This window comes from Callorhinus ursinus, unplaced genomic scaffold (assembly GCF_003265705.2).
Source record: "Callorhinus ursinus isolate GAN/ISIS: 27379988/994484 unplaced genomic scaffold, GSC_fseal_2.0 scaffold12, whole genome shotgun sequence".
NCBI lineage: Eukaryota > Metazoa > Chordata > Mammalia > Carnivora > Otariidae > Callorhinus > Callorhinus ursinus.
Window position 1 is genome coordinate 27135576 of NW_027397074.1, and position 12357 is coordinate 27147932.

The window sequence follows — 12357 nt, forward strand, 5'->3', positions numbered from 1 at the left end:
TCTCCCTCTCCCTCTGCCCCTGCTTGTGTTCCCTCTTTCGCTGTGTCTCTCTCTGTCAAATATATAAAATCTTTAAAAATAAATAAATAAATAAATAAATAAACTAGTTTCCAGCCTTTCTCATTGTTAGGGATGGCCAATGAATTGTATGTGGGAGTGTCATGTGACACCATCAGGAATTATTCTTAGAGGAAAAAAATAATTCTTCTTCATTCTCTTCCCCATCCCCTCGCTTAAAGCTTTGCCATAATGGCTGGTGCCCTAGCCACTATTTTGGATCATGAGGATGAGCTGTTGTAGATCAGTAAACCACAAGAGTCTATGACAATTTTGTGGAGATGCCGTACAAACCCTGGATTGCTTAATTATAAATTCATTCTATATAATGGAAAAATAAAATTTAATCTTGCCTATTATTTGGTAGAGAAAGGAACATCTGTGTTTTCTAAGTTATTCTTATTTTGTTCTTTTTATTATTCATTATATGCAAACTTAATCTTAAATATTATCCTATACATTCTCAAATAACCCTCTCCTGAGAGTGACTGGTATATACCAGAACCTGGTAGACACTCAATAATAATTTTTAGAGAGAAAAAAAATCTGTAGGGGCGCCTGGGTGGCTCAGTTGGTTAAGTGTCTGCCTTCTGCTCAGGTCATGATCCAGCGTCCTGGGATTGAGTCCGGCATCGGGCTTCTTGCTCAGTGAGGAGCCTGCTTCTCCCTCTGCCTGCCGTTCTCCCTGCTTGTGCTCTCTCTCTCTCTGACAAATAAAAAAATAAAATCTTTAAAAAAAGAAAAAATCTGTAATTGTTAGTGAGTTTTGATAATTTTTAAACATTAAAATAATTAAATATATTAAAAGTATAAAGGGAAGTTTTAATGAATATAACATTTCTTCTCTTTTGAAATAGCAATACATGTTAACTATAGATTTAAAAAACAAAGTAGAAAAAAAAACAGAAAAGGAAAAAGTAGAATCCACCTTAAGCCCATCATCTTTTGATATACTTATTGATTTTTCTCTGTTTGCTCATATTTAGAGAAGATGTGAGTCTGAGAAGGATTAGAAGTTGAGGCATGTTTTATCAGAGATCACAAAGGTACTTGTTCCAATTTTTTTCAAGCCCAGATAAAGGGACAAGAAAACATATTAAATTTACTTTAGTTTTGTCTAATTAGATACTCAGGAGTATTTAGAGAATAAAAAAGGACAATAAGCAGAAGCAATCTTCTGGGAAGTTTTACTTATATTCCTAAAAATTAATTCTCCTTGCTTGCTATGGCAGCTTGAAGTTAGGTAGGATAGCTACCTCTTCTTCAACTGACTTTTTAAAGAGCTAATTTGCCAAGGCTATTACTGTATGCTAAAATGCTTTCCATAACAACTGGAAGTCCAAAGTCAGCCATGGAAGCCAGGCACCAATTGAGTAGATCAAAATTTCCACTGCCATGCATTTGCCCTGAATTTAGCCTCAACTGCAAGTGTTATCCTTGGTTCCCTCCCACTTTTTACCAGAAAAGCTTTCATTTCACACACGGAAAATCACAAGCTCATATTCTATTTGGTAGAAATTCTCCAAAATTTCTGATACATAGTTTAAAATTTGTCCAAGTTATCAGAGGGTGATAAAGATCTTTTCGTACAATTATACCATTTGCTTTCAGTCACAAAATACCTTTGAAACGTTGTAGAAAAGGTCTTTCCTCATTCTTCATCTTGTCAACTCTTACTCATACTTCAAGTCTGGTTCAAATGTAAAATCTTCAGGAAAGCATTGCTCAACCTCGCAAATTGAATTATTTTCCTCCATTACACGTTTCTACTGTATCTCATCGTTTTCTTTGATATAATTTCACAAATGTAATGAAATTATTGTTTGTTAATTCATTTAATGTGTATCTTTCCAATAGAGTATACTTTGCATGAGGGCAGGGGCCAAATAAGCTGTTTACTACTGTATCCTGAGTGCAATAACTCTAGTGTTTACTGGGCAGAGTAGCTGGCATTTTAGAAAGTCCTCTATATTGGGGCACCTAGGTGGCTCAGGCGGGTTAAGTGCCTTTGGCTCAGGTCGTGATCCCAGGGTCCTGGGATAGAGTCCCGCGTTGGCTTCTTGCTCAGCGGGGAGCCTGCTTCTCCCTCTCCCTTTGCCTGCAGCTCTGCCTACTTGTGCTCTCTCTTTCTGTCAAATAAATAAATAAAATCTTAAAAAAAAGAAAGTACTCTATAAATATTTACTCAGTGGCTAATTGAATTAATAGATGTCAATAAATTTGCAATAGTAAATACGTTGAAAAATGAACTCAGGCTATCTTCAAAGACTAGGAGTTTATAATTTTGTCTTAAAAACATATTTCCATGAAGCATTTGGGAGTGGAAGGGGTGGGCAGGAAGAATAAATTCTGCAATGTGTAAAATAGTTGGCTGTGTATGTGATATATTTTATATTTAGTAATTATTCATCCTCAACAGTTAAATGAATATTTGTTGGTCACATTTCCCACCAGAAATGCATCATCTTACTAGAAAACAGAGTGCATAGTACAGGTGAGTTTTTGATAGGGGGAAGACTGGTCCTAGGAGATCACCAAGACTGAATGATGTTGTGTGCTGGTCTCAGGTTGCCAATAACCAGTGCTGTAGCTGGGCCCGCCCCTGTGGTTCTTATTATGATTGCAAGACACCCTCACCAATAACCATCAGGAAACTTTTAAAAAGTTTTTTATTTACAGGTCCCAGAAATAATTTGGCACACCCAGCTACCCAGTGAGGTCTCACGTAAAGAAAGAGAGCTGAGGGCCTGGGGTTCTGCTTTTATTGGGGTCCAGAGTAGGGGCCTAGGGTTTCATGGGTTCACTCTTTTTTAGTGAATTTAAAACCTAAGAGCAGGAATGTAAGGCAGGAAGAGAAAAAACAAGTGGCTCAAATGATCAGTTTTCAGAATCTACTAAGATCTATAAAGCAAAGGAGCCTGGTAGGGAGTGAGGGAGGGAGCACCCATGCTTTGCCCCATGTGGAGTCTGGCTCCTTATCTAGTCCTGTGGCCGGGGTGACCTGTTTATTGCAGATAGCCCCCTTTGAAGTGGGTGGCTTAGCAATCAAAGCTTAAGTCAGGCACTTGCATTACAAAAAGAAAAGCCAACTGTCAGGGTTTACACTGTAAGAGGACTTCTGTAAAATGCATTACGTAATTAAAGGGCAATATCAGTGTTTGGACACATGAATCTTTCCAGATGGGTAAATAGTAATTCTTAATTGCCAATATGCTTAATGCAAATGTATACTAAACACTTTATATGTTTTATCACATTTAAACATGGCATCAGCTCTCTGAAAATCGTGGTTCTATTCATATATTGCTGATTTGGAAAAATAGCAGAGACATTAGCAACTTGCCCAAGTCAGACAACTCCTGAGAGTTGGTGTGAGGATTTGAATTAGGGTCTAAATGGAAGATATTTTCCACTCTACTCAAATCATAACAATAATACATATATGCACTTAAATTCATGCTAAATGTGCATTGCACAATCTTGACACTAGATCAAGATTGGAGAAGTCATATTCTCCAGTGATTAAAAGCAAAAGCTCTGGAACCAAATTATTCATGTTCAAATGCCAGCCACAACCCTCTATCTCTGCAAATTTATGTAACTTAATCTCTCGGTCCCTCAGGTAATTCATCTGTTAAAAGTAGATAATAGAAAATACCTAATTCATAGGGTTTCTTGGGATTTGTTCCTTTTTGAGATAAAGCTGACCACCCTTGCAGTGTAAATTCCTGATTAAGGAGTTGAATTCACCTAGAGTAGGACAAACTAAGATGTACAGTTGTCTCTCTGAAATGCATTAGAGTAAATGATGTTGCCAGATGTTTCTGACCTACTGAAGTTCCTTGTCATATCGACATTTGCCACCACTAATCAACATGTCTGAAGTTTTGTATGCCTTCAAGATTAAGTTGCCCATGACCTTTATGACATGGGTTCTTTCACCTCTTACAACTCAGACTGCAGTGTACCAAATATATAGAATAATTAGTATAGGGACACCCGGGTGCCTCAGTCAGTTAAGCGTCTGCCTTCAGCTCAGGTCCTGAGATGGAATCCTGCATGGGCCCCCTGCTCAGTGGGGAGTCTGATTCTCCCTCTGCCTCTCCCCCCTACTCATGCTCTCTCTCTCTGTCTCTCCCTCTGTCTCTCTCTCTCTCAAATGAATAAATAAAATCTTTAAAAAAAAGAATAATTGGTATAAAAATTGTAAACTAGAATGATTGTAAAAACTCTGACTAAATGTTTAGAGTCTAGTATCAAATTTAATGAATTTTAATTGCTTTAATTTTTATTATGCAGGAAATAAAAAATTGTCATCCACAACTCATTTGCTTCAGAAGAAATATCATTTTTAATTGTTGCATCGAAATATTGGAATAATATTAGTTGAGACACAAAATTTCAGTTCTTATGGTAACTTTATTTTAGCAACACGAAAACCACGTATAAAATATGTATGGTTCAGTTGCTCAGTGCTGTACTAGCTTCAACCAATTCTTAGCCAAATATACTTTCTACTGTCGCTAGAAGAACAATTACAGCCTTTTATATGCCAAAGTCACTCCTTGTAAACATCCTTCCCATGTTTTCTTATTGCATAAGAGTAGTCAAAACATGGCAGATAATATATAATATAAAATATAAGTAATACATAATATGTATTAGACATATATGAGTTTTTCTCCCGTTAATGACAGCCTCATTAACTGAACCAACAGAATCAAATTCTTGTACTCATGTTTTGTTTAATTGCTCATCTATCTCTTACACTTTGTCATAAGTCTTGCCAATTATTCTGTGAGGAATCAGTGGTGTTTATTCTTTTCTTTGCAGTTTTGCCAGTATCAAACTTGCCCAAATCCATACCAAGTCGTGCTTGGCTATCTGCATTAACCTAGCTAGCTGAGTTCCCGGAATCCAGGTGGAATCGCCGTATTCCCCTCTTCCTGCGCGTCCCACCCCAATGACTTTTGCACATCACTGACAAATAAAACTAATGGTCTTTCCCAATATTGAAGTTCTTTCCCATTTTTAAAACTTTTGCCAAGTTTACCTAATTTTTTAAATGTTCAAGTGCTTTGCTCTTTAAATATCATCCAACTATTTTAAAACTCATGTAACCATTGCTTCCAGATGTGAGAAGATAACACCACCAGTCAAGATGGCATCAGAGAGTGGATGTCTCTCTTTCCTACTCTCCCACTCCCTCACCCACATGGGGCTCTGTAGAGTAAATTCTGAGTTCTTACAATTCTTTTCCTGAAGATATCTGTCTACCAGATGAGCGAATGCTCTCATCAAGTCCCCTGCAGTACAGGCCATGTCTCTCTGGGCAGTCTTCAAGCTCTGCTATGGAAACAGCTGGCTTGGTTTCCTACTGTCCATCTCCATGGGATGAGCAAAGTGAAAGTAACACTTACAGAATTTAACATGTGGGAAATGAACTGACAATACTGATTGACCTCTAGCATTCCTGTTAGGGGCTGACACTTTGAAGTATTATTAGCTATTTGTTCCCATCTTACTGCTTATTTTATGCCACAAAAAACATAATCTTGGGATGAAAGTGTTAGCGATGCTGCACATCAACTTTCAGTACATCAATGTGCTATTGTGGTTTTGAAAGGCAATTTCTTAAAGTTCATTTGAGACCAAGTGTTGGTAGTAAATAGTGGTTAGAATTTATGAAAATTAGTATTTATGCCTCAAGTATTTCAAGACAAAATCAAGAGGTTTATTTAGATTACTTTTATATTTCCAGAGTTGAATTTTCTACTGCTTTCAAAACTTACTTATTCAATTTGGCAGTTCAGATTTAAGGATTTAATAGGCAATGTAGTGGGCAGACTCTAAGGAACCCTGTGTGATCCCACCTCCTCGTGTTCAAGTGTTTTGGTATTTCTTCTCCTTGAGTGTGGGCAGGACTGTGACTTGCTTCCAGCCTAAAGAATAAAGTAAAGGCAATTGTATGTGTTGCTTCACTCTTAAAAGAGTTGCTCTAGCGGGGCGCCTGGATGGTTCAGTTGGTTAAGTATCCAACTCTTGATTTTGGCTCAGGTCATGATCTCTGGGTCCTGGGATTGAGCCCTGAAAGTCAGGCTCGCTCAGCACGGAGTCTGCCTGTCTCTCTCTCCCTTTGCCCCTCCCCTTGCTCACTCTCTCTCAAATAAATAAATCTTAAAAAAAAAAAAAAGTGTTGCTCTAGATGTAGCCATGTTGGGAAGTCCTACAAAGATAAGAACTGCAGCTAAGTTGGCTCCCAATGGAAGGCTGGAAGCTGGAGTTTTCACTTCCACAAACACAAGGAAATGGATTCTGTCAACAACTTGAGTGAGCTTGGAAGTGGGTTCTTCCCCAGACAAGCCTCCAGCTGAGAATGCAGTCTAGGTGATATCTCACAGAGAACCCAACAAAGCTGTGCCCAAGACTGCTGACCCATGGACTCTGTGAGGTGATGAATAGGTGTTCTTTTAAGCTGCTAAATTAGTGGTAAATATTTACACAGTAATACAAGACAAAAAGATAACAATTTTAAAAATAGAGAAAATAAGAAATAGAGACAAAAAGATGTCTTGGTTATTTTCATGTCTTTTACATGTTAGTATGTGGCATCTACCAACCTTCGAGCTGCCCAAGTCATCCTTTTCACTACAGTGAACATCTAAGCCACAAGAAGGACTTTTTCAGCCCCACCCCTTTCTCACTGTCTTGATTCCTCCTGCCATACTTCTAGCCTAAGCCGCTAGCATCTCCCACCAGGACTATTAACTGATCTTTTAACTGGTCTCCCTTCTTGCACTCTTGCTCCTTTGGAAGCCATTTTCCATAAGCGAGTCAGAATAATGTATTTTAAAAGGGGAGCCAGATTGTGTCACTTCCCAACATAAATCTTCTAAGGGCTTCCTCCCATTGTATTTTGAACAAAATCTTAAAACTAGTATTGTCTACCCATCTTGAATACGGCCTTCAATTGTCACTGTATCTCATATCACTCCCCACTCATTCATTCAGCTCAGCTACTGGCTATCTTTCTGTTCCTCCAGAAAATCATGTTTCTTGCTGCCTTAGAGCTTTTGCACTTGATTTTCAATCTCTCTAGACTCTTCTGGTGACTGGAGATTCTTCTTCTCATCCTAGTCTCAGTTCTAAATATCACTTTCTCAGTGTGGCCTTCCCTTACTGCACAATCTAAGTACCACAGCAATACATTTAACAGTCCCCTATTTTATTCTTTTGGCACACATTACTGTCTGAAATTATCTTAATTCTTATTTTGTTTACAAGTTTACTGTCTGCCTCTCTCACCAGAATATTAACTCTCTGTAAGCAGGGATTTTTCTCACTCTTACTCATCATTGACTATTTACCACCCACTATATTACTAGACATAATAACTACTTAAAAAGTATTTAAGTGTATAAAAATATCATTAATTTTATTAACTTTTTTTGCATAATCTTCAAGATACACCAGTGAAACAGATATAAATAAATTAGCTCAGCTTGAAGTTGGCTAGGATCCCAAAGCTCCACCAACCCAAAAGTAAGCTTGGCAATTATTGGTTTATTTATTTACTTTTTTAAAGACTTTATTTATTTATTTGAGAGAGAGAGAATGAGAGATAGAGAGCACGAGAGGGAAGAGGGTCAGAGGGAGAAGCAGACTCCCTGCTCAGCAGGGAGCCCAATGTGGAACTCGATCCTGGGACTCCAGGATCATGACCTGAGTGGAAGGCAGTTGCTTAACCAGCTGAACCACCCAGGAGCCCCGGCAATTATTGGTTTAGACAATGTTTAAAATAAATCTAGTTTAGACTACGTTCCCTAGAAAGTGGTTCCTGAGGCAAGGATTTAAAAAATTGATACTTCATTTAAGAAATGCAAGCCCAGAGCAGCCAGAGTGAGGATTAAAGGAAATAAGATAGGAAAAAATGTAAAGTGATATAAAGTGATGCATCACTATGTTCGCCATTGGTTCACGAATAACCATGAAAAATACAGGGGATTCCTCATCATGTGTATCTATGCAATATGTAAGAACTTCTATCAACAGGCTCTAAGGAGAAATCCTGATTTAGGGCAATCCTGGAAAAGAAAAAAAGAAAGAACTTATCTCTCTGATTTCCCTACTTTTTCCTCTTTCTAGTGGTCAAAATTCACCTCATGGGTTTTAATTCCTTTATCATTCTGAATGGCAGAAGTTCCTTTCTGCCTCTTAGCAATGACAGATACCCCACCTTGTGGTTTAGCATTTTATTCCAGCTTGAGAATGATACCAGAAGCCATAAACCCTGCACCTGCAGCCGGTCAGTCTAGCTAAGCGGCAGTAGCCAACAAGGAGGATGTGACACTACCAGGGTTGATTCTTCTCAATGCATCATCAGGAATTGATTCCCTGAGCAGAGTTTTGCAATTCAACTTGTTATGAGTACATCTTTTCTCATTACCTCTTTTTCAATTTCATTTTCTCCTCCTATACTGCCGTTCTTGTTTAATCATGCCTTTGTAATCACACCATCGTCTTCTCAAAAATCTGATGGAAAATGGATCTCATCCCCTCATCCAGTGTGTTACTAATTCCTGGTAATTGTGTCATTTAAATATCTCTCAAATTCTTCTCTGCCAATGTCCTCAATTACTTCCATAGCTGGCTCAACTTCTCTTACTTTGATTAGGGCAATGACTTCTTAAGTGCTGTGACTTGAAGTGTGTCCCCAAAATGATATGTGGAAGTCCTAACCCCCAGTACCAGTGAATGTGACCTTATTTGGAAATAGGGTATTTACAGATGTAATCAATTGAAGACTAAATCATATTGGATTAATGTGTTCTTAACCCAATATGATTGGTGTCCTCATAAGAAGAGAAGAGATACGCAGCTGCATAGGGATACTGTTATATGAAGATAGAAGTAGAGATTGGAATAATACAGCTGCTAGCCAAGGAATGAATGCACAGGATTGATAGCCAGCTCCTCTAGAACTTTCAGAAAGAGCACAGCCCTGCTGACACCTTGATTCCAGACTTCCAGCTTCCAGAACTGTAAGAGAATAAATTTCTGTTGTTTTAAGGCACCAAGTTTGTGATACTTTTTTATCATAGCCCTGGGAAACTAATGCACTGACTAAACTCTAGACCTTCAGTCTTACAGATCTCATGGTCATTTACCACTCTCCAAATGGCTACTATGTCTCATGGGCTCTTCTGTGATCTGGCTCCTTGCCCACTTCTGAAATCTAACATCCTGCAATGACACTATACATTTTGTGAAATGGAGAAGAGCTTTGACTGAAATTGTTTGTATTCACCAGACAAAATAGTCAAAATGAAACAAACACAGTCACTAGCCTTGCTGCTTTCTTTCTTTTTTGTTTTCCTGCTTAGACATCTTTAAAAGAGCTGAAATCAATGACCACTAGCCCCAATCATGAAAATCAGGAACAGACTCTATTACATGAATAATCATGTAAAATGAAAAAAAATACAAGACAATGCAGAAGACCAGAGCATACTACTGTAATCAAATATAATTGATTTTAAAAATCTGACATGTTAATAATATGCGTAATTGCTATTTTGCATATTATAATCAGCAATAAATGGCAAACACTGTTTTTAAATGAATTACAATTAGTAACCAGGAAATTACAAAATTTATATATGTACATGATGATATTGTGTGATTCCATCAGTAATTTTGACTCGCCTTCTGGGGTATCAATTAGCCACCATCCTTTGAATAATTTACTAAGTGTAAACTCAGATCATTAGAGAAATTTAAGAATATTTTCTGCTCTAAGCAGGCTTCAAAAGCACTTGACAGAACCATGGTAGACAAAGACCATGGCTATTGGGCTCAGTAAGATCTCATCTCAAAGTGTTGGAGTTGGGATAGTGGTGGGCTGGTGTCCTAGCAAAAGATCATGCATAACAGAGTATGGTAAAGATAAGTACTAATTAATGTTGGAATGCCAGAATATGGGGTTCTTGGGATAGAGAGGGTGAAAGAATACTTGAACATGGAAGTGAGAAAGAAAAATAGCCAGTTTAAGAAGACCTAGGCTCAAAAATGAAAAGGTGCTCATCTTAGACACAGGAATCTTTATCTTAGAAATAGTCTCTAGCATCCAGTCTGCACGGCAAAACACATAAGAGCATTTAACATGATTAACACAAAATTCTATTTTAATGTGATAGTAAACAAGGGAAAAAGCATGACTACACTGGGAAAATTAGTTGATTTCTTAACTAAAGAATTACAAGGAATTTATCTTTATTTTTGGTTTATTCTTCTCAGGAGTGATACTACCAAACTCTTTATCCAAATATCCACATTCTCTGGCTGCATACACTTTGTTAAATGTTTTATCAAAATGTCAAATGCACAGCTTTTAAGAAGGCTTTTACAAAGCATAAATCATGTGCCCTTGTCTTCCCTGCTCTAAGTCCCACTAAAAGCATTCCCTTTTAATAATTTCTATTGTCCGGACATTCTGATGGTTTGTCCCCATATCTCCAATATACTTTTAAAAACCAATTTTTCTAATTGTAAAAATATTACACATTTAGAGAATCTTTACTAAACGTAAGAATGTTCAACGAGAGACTAAAATCAGGCTCTATCGCACAAAGATAATATAAACGTATAAACATGGTGGTTTGTTATTTTTTTCATTTGAACTGTGTATGTGTGAACATATATTTCATGCCCAAGTACTACAGATACACAGTTTATGATGTTTGTGTTTTAAAATTATTTTAATATTTGCATATTATTCAACCAAATGTAGACATTAAATGAAATTTAATTGTCCATAGTTTCTCTCCTTCACACATATTATGTGGTCATGCATTCTTTTCCTTTGATACCCTTTCCTACTATCCTTATTGTTTTCTTTCCTGCCAATCTTTCAATTTTCCATGATGCCAAATCTACTCTTTTCTGTCTCTATTGTAAGTTGTAAAACTTTGATTGCATTTTATTTACTTTATAGTTTCATATTATTTCATTTGCCCAGCCCTTTCTTCTGGAAATAATTTCTTTGAGCATCATTTTTTTTTATCCCTTAGTTCCAGTTTTATTTTCTTATGTATCTGGTTTATTTTCTAGAAGGTAATTCTTCTTAAGACCCATTAGACACATCAAGTACTTTTATAAATTTTTACTATGCTTCTCATAATAAATTCTTTTCAAGCAGAACTCTTCCCTTTGCTATTTTTCTTTTCTAAAGATATTTCCACAGATGGGTGCTACTGATCTTCTTTCTACTTTTGCTGAAGGTGAAATGAAGATATTTATCCAAACTCCATGTTCCCTTTGGACAATCTCATTCCTTTCCCACTTGTCTACATTCCCTCCCTCTTGGATGGCTGTCAAATGACCTTATCACATCATAGTTCACAAATTGGTTACTTCTCAACCCTTTGTTCAGGGTCACTGGGGATTGATCTAGCATTATTCTGCTGGACTGAGGTAAGATTAGTTCCTCCTCCCATTAGTTGGTTTTATGACACTCTGAGATAATTGAATGCCCAAAACATATGTCCCTATTATGTAGTATCTCCAAAGCTCTTCTTGTCTTTGCTGTCCACAAAAATGATTCCCACATAGGGCTTAGTGCTCACAGTGTAAAATTTCCACTGACAATCCAACACCACTTAATAGTTACTGTAATTTCCTAGGAAGTACAAAAAAAAATTACTCAAACCATTATATAATATGGTATGTCCATAGAAGTCATTCAGATTTATTGAATTCATTAGAATAAGTAATTATTTTTATGTAATTTTAGTCTAGAGTATTGTCATTTGTGTTGAATATTTTTTGAGCAGCCACTAGGTATAGGGTGCTGTCCCATACAAGTTGGACTCGGTTTTAAAGTCAAAATCAGTCATGTAATAATATTCGTTAGATCACATACTTATTTTATGTATTAGACCTGTGGCGGAATGTATTTTAGAACCACAGTTCAATTGTTCTACTTCCTCACTGACCTAAAGGAAATCTAGAGGTCTGCTTTTCATGAACTGAGCTGCTGTTTGTCTGTCCACTGAGGAAGGATGTGGCATTTATGTAAAGTGCCACAGCTACATGATATTGCCATTACACTGCCCAGTAAGCTGTGGCACTAGCCATTGCCCACGAGACAACTAATTACTCTATGCATGTGAGGAAGTGCAGAACATTCATTCCAGAGCTTGCTTGGAAAGAAAAATAAATTATAGTGCACAGTTTATATTGAAAATCATTTGAGGTAGTTAGAAAATAAATTTAACTGCATTTCAGAGTCATTGGACTTTG